We start from the raw sequence: 5,255 nt of genomic DNA on the forward strand, positions 1-5,255 counted from the left end.
CCTGAGTCGCAAAGGGGATTATCGAACCGGTGAGCAGTTGGGCACCATTGCAGAAGTGTCGCAGATGAAGATGCCTCACCAGAAAAGGAGGAGTTGCGGGAGATGTAGGGACGTGTGGGTAACTTGTCACCAAGGGGTGAGACTCAGACGCTGCAACTGGTTGGTAATATGACTTCACTCGATGCTTTGAATCTGGAGCCTGTCGTGATACCGACTGCCAAGGTGAGACCTGATGAGCTTAATGCGGTTTCCAAAGCAAAGAAACGAGGTATTTGGGTCCAATTTTCGTCTGATCGTATTTTACGCTTTAGGGTTATTCATCGAAAAATTATTTTTCAGTTTTATCTGATGATTAATTTTCTGTTTTGGAATATTCGGGGTGTCTCGCATGCCCCTAACTTAAAAAGACTCCGTAAATTAGTTAAAATGCACTCTATTTCTTTGGTAGCGATTTGTGAACCTAAGACTGCTATAGTAAATATGGATATGATTCGATTGAAGGTAGGGATGGATTGTTGTGGGGTACCATTTGGGTGCTTTACAAATCTTCCTTTAATTGTCACACAATGGGGGAATCGGATCAACACCTAACATTACGCATTCAATCTCAGATATTTTTTGAGGAGATCTATTTTTCGTTTATTCATGCAAAGTGCACTGTCCAGGAGAGGGAAGGCTTATGGATAGCATTGTTGCATGAGAAGCCGAAGGTAAAGCCATGGTTTCTTGTGGGGGATTTCAATGTTATTTTAAATGCAGAGAAAAAGGGGTGGCTTGCCTTTTAGACATTCCGAGGGAGTTGAATTTTCACAGTTTATGTCATTAGCAGGTGTTGGGGATGCTGGTTTCTCGAGGTCTAATTATATATGGTGTAACAATATGTAGGGTAGGGTAGGGTCTAATTATATATGCTGCTAGAGTATGGAAGCGATTAGACGGATTTTTGATCAACTCGACTGCTATGCTGATGGAGAATACTGTCTTAGTGCAACACTTGAGGAGAGACCCATCAGATCATGCTCCTCTTTTAATCTTGGCAGCAACTAGGTTGGATGACAAGCCAAAACCATTTCCATTTTTGAATGTTTGGACGACAAAACAAGGTTTCCTGGATGTGATTACGGAGAGCTAGTCCCGTTCCTTCTCTGGTTCGCCTTTTCTAATTCATATCTTTTTCCCTGTTCGTAACCACCACCGTAGCACCATATGTCTCAATGTGGACACCGAGATGGGTTGCCCTCAAATATTCTCCGAACTTTCTTAGCTAAGTCCCTTGTACAAAAGATATGATCAACCCCCTCCTCCCCAGGATCAGAACAATAGTGACACTTAGACGGGCCCTGTACCCCAAATCTCCGTACTAGATCCATTAGAGGAAGACGAAACATTAATAACCTTAGCATGAAGGAAACTTTGATTGGACAACCCTTATGCCATACCTGTGATGCTAGCCAAGACCAATTAGAAGCCTGTTTAACAAGAGAGTAAGCCGAGGAGACCGAGAAGGCACCATTATTTGTCAAAGCCCACACCATCCTATCAAGGCTTTGAGAAGTTGGAGGAGGGATCTTCAACACTTGCCTAACCAAATCTGGTTCTAAAAATTGATTAAGTAGCAGAGTATTCCATCCTTCTTGAGATACAAAATCCAACACAACGTGCTCATGAAAGAGTTCCACTTGCTGACATAAGGCTCTTGAACCTATCCTATTATCATGCCAGAAGTCCATTGAACCCTCACCAATGATCCAGCAAATGTGCTCTTCTGCCAATTGCTAGGCTGAGCATAGCCTCCGCCAAACATAAGATTGTGAGGACCCATCCTCTGCCAAACAAGGGTGCACTCCTTTACTATATTTTGCGGTCATAAAATCTGCCCAAAGTTACTTCTTCTGCCTAAAATTCCACGACAATTTAATGGAGAAAGCATCATACACCTTCGCAATGCTACGAATTCCAATCCCACCCTCATCCTGCGAGCTGCATAACTCCCCACCATTTATCCAATGGAACTTAGGACCAAACTCCGTCGAACTCCATAAAAATTCTGCCATAACCTTCTCTAATGAGGAGAAAATTCCCTTTAGAGGTGAAGCCGCTGCTAACAAATGGATTGGCATTGAAGACAAAACGTTCCTGAGCAACACAATTTTACCCCAGGAGAGAGAGCCCGATGCTTCCAAGACAAGATTCTAGATGTTACTGCATTGCAGATTTCGTCAAAGTAAATCTTTCTTCGCCTTCCGATATATAAGGGACAACCAAGGTACTTGATTGGAAATGTCTTGTTCGAAAAGCCCGTTACCATTCCGATCATTGCTCCATGTTGCGGAGCCAAACTGGGATGCACCAAAAACCAACTCTTTTGACAATTAACTCGCTGCCTCGAAACCAAACAATAACCCTCCACTACACCCTTGACCAATTTTATAGAAGCCTTAAGACCGCTAGTGAAAATCACCATGTTGTCAGCATATGACAAATGAGTGACCATCGGGCATCCGATCGGCACTTTAAAAGGTTTGAATCGTCGATGCGATGCCAACACATTTAGAGACAGAGAGAGAACCTCCGCTCTAATAATGAACAAGGCCAGCAAAATTGGGTCTCTCTGTCTCAAACCATGTGTGGGCTTAAAGAAACCGTGTGGCAAGCCATTCACAATTACGGAAAACTAGACAGTAGAAATCAACCTCCAAACCATATCAATCCAAGCCTCGCTAAACCCAAACCGTCGCTGCACTTGTATCAAAAAAAACCAAGATACCCTACCATACGCCTTCATCATGTCTAACTTGAGCATCATATTCCCTTCCCGATTAGGTTTTTTAATATCACTCAACAACTCTTGAGCTAATAGAAAATTATCTGCCATCTATCTCCCTGGCACCAAACCACTCTTCTATGGTGAAATAATATGGGGAAGAACCCTAGCCAATCTGGCGGATAAAATTTTGGAAATGACCTTGTTGATAAAGTTACATAAACTTATCGATTGATATTGAGTAAAATCTTGCGGACACTGAACCTTGGGAAGTAAAACAATCGCTGTAGCTGTGATACTCCTTGGCAACACCGCACCACAGAAAAAACTTACTATAGCCCTATGCGCATCCTCAGCAATCACCTCCCATGCAACCGTGAAGAAATTTCCCGTGAAACCATCAGGACCCGCAGCACTCTCCTTATCCATCGAGAAAATTACATTCTTCACCTCCTACATCGATGGGACCTCAGCCAACATAACATTTTCCTTATCAGTGATGATCTTTGGAATAACCTCCAGCATGTCACTTGAAGAACTTCCACCTTCCTTCGTGAACAAGTCCTAAAAGAATGAAACAGCCTCATTGCAAATATTGATTCTGCGTCTACCCAGTCATCTCTTGGGAGGCATTTCACTCTTCTTGGATGGTATGCGACGGAGGGTTTTGGTTCTTCGGTTAGATGGGTGGCCTCTAGGGTAGGATGTAAGTTAAATTTAGATGGATGTGCCAGAGGGAATCCAGGTGTGAGTGGGGGTGGAGGCGTACTTCGAGATCGGGAAGGGAAGATCATCTTTGGCTATTCGTGCTTCTTTGGTTCCTTGACAAGTCTGCATGCGGAGCTTAAGGCCATGCTTTTTGGGGTGCCGCAATTTATTGCTAGAGGATTGTATGAGCTGCATGTTGAGGCTGATTCACTCGTTTTGGTGAAGATCCTGCAGGGGATACAAGGTTGTCCTTGGAAGCTGCAATGGGAGGTGGATGAACTGCTCAGTTACAGATGACATTTTCGTGAAATCACGCATTGGTATACAGAGGTGAACAAACCTGCTGATCGCCTAGCAAACCTGGGTACGAATACAAAGCAAGAGTGTGCTTTCGATAACCATCACGCATTGCCTATCATGGTCCGTGGAGAGATTACTATGGATCAGTTGGGATTTCCTAACTTTTGTAGAAAGAGTGCTTGCTGAAAATTTGTATTCTTGATCCTTTGTTATTTATCAATAAAGAATAATTTGTTTAAAAACACCCTAGGTACGATCTTAGAATTCAATTTTTCAATTGCCTTAAAAATTAGAGAATCCATGTTCTAATACGAGTGTTATTTTAAATTAACCCATATGTCCCCCTGACACAAGCCTAATTATGCCAATTACCACTAGTTTAAAGTAATAAAACAATTACTTTTTTAATTACTTTAATTTATTTTAGGTTATTAGATTGAATTAAATATTGGACGCCCTTGATATTCAAACACTATAATAGCCATAAGAAATTAAAGCAGAGGACATACGAATACCAATGAATAAAAGAAATAAAAACAATCAATTCTATTTCACAATTTTAGATGAATTAAATCCTCTATTACTTCTTGACTAGAAAAGAGAATTTAGTCGCTCATCGTTGGAAATAATCTAAACAATTTCATTGACAAAAATTGCATGAACATCGACGATAGAAAAGCTAAAGAAAAGAAAAGACGAGAAAAGCTCTTCGTTCGGTTCTTTTCTTCGTACCTCAAACTCCGCGTCTCTCGGACCCTGAACAAAGTTTTAAAAATGACGAAAGGCAAGAGTCCCCCACCCTTACGTTTCTTTCCTTTTCCTAAACTAGTACTACTACTACTACTAATTCTACTTTCCTACGGAAGAAATATTTTCCTAATTAAACAAAAGGTAAGCTCCTTATTTCTTAAAACAAAACACAAAGCCAATTGTCTTGGAAAAAGAAAACTTAGGACTTCAATTTGAGTTGGAAAATCGCCACATGCGCCAAATCCCGATCTCTTCGGAATTGAGGCTAGACTTAGGTGTAGTCACATGGAACAGATCAAGAATCTTCATTAAACCACTTTTTACTCCTTTTCTTGTCAAATTCCTGAAATTAGCACTAGTTACCAAATATGAGTAAAATTCATCTAATAATACAATATTTGGCCAAAATTAAGAGAAAAAAATCATAAATTTAATAACAAAATTGCAACTTGTCAAGTATAGGGCAAAAGGAGTATGATTTTGATTTGGTACTCTAAGGTTGGGTTTAGAATGTTTTTAGACATGCCAAGGAATCACCATTGCCTGGAATACAATTTATAGATGATCCCTTTATTAATCAAATTCAGTGATGAAGAATTAATTGATATTCTTAAAAAGAACTTTTTTTTAGTGTATATGGGAGGTTTCAAACCCGGAACTTCTCAGTTACACTCCCTCCCTCCTTATTATCCAACACATTCCTCTCTCCCCATCCCCCCTCCCTCCCCCCTCA

The 5,255-nt window shown here is 40.8% G+C and overlaps 1 long non-coding RNA gene across 1 annotated transcript; it reads right to left on the reverse strand.

Moving 5' to 3' along the window:
* Positions 1 to 774: 774 nt before the first annotated feature.
* LOC140038273 (uncharacterized) lies at positions 775 to 4,098 on the reverse strand. Its single transcript, XR_011842113.1, has 2 exons — positions 3,813 to 4,098; positions 775 to 3,730 (listed from the first exon to the last, which is right to left on the reverse strand). It is a non-coding gene; the product is annotated as an uncharacterized lncRNA (long non-coding RNA).
* Between the last annotated feature and the right edge of the window lie 1,157 nt (positions 4,099 to 5,255).

This window comes from Coffea arabica, chromosome 3e (genome assembly GCF_036785885.1).
Source record: "Coffea arabica cultivar ET-39 chromosome 3e, Coffea Arabica ET-39 HiFi, whole genome shotgun sequence".
Lineage (NCBI taxonomy): Eukaryota > Viridiplantae > Streptophyta > Magnoliopsida > Gentianales > Rubiaceae > Coffea > Coffea arabica.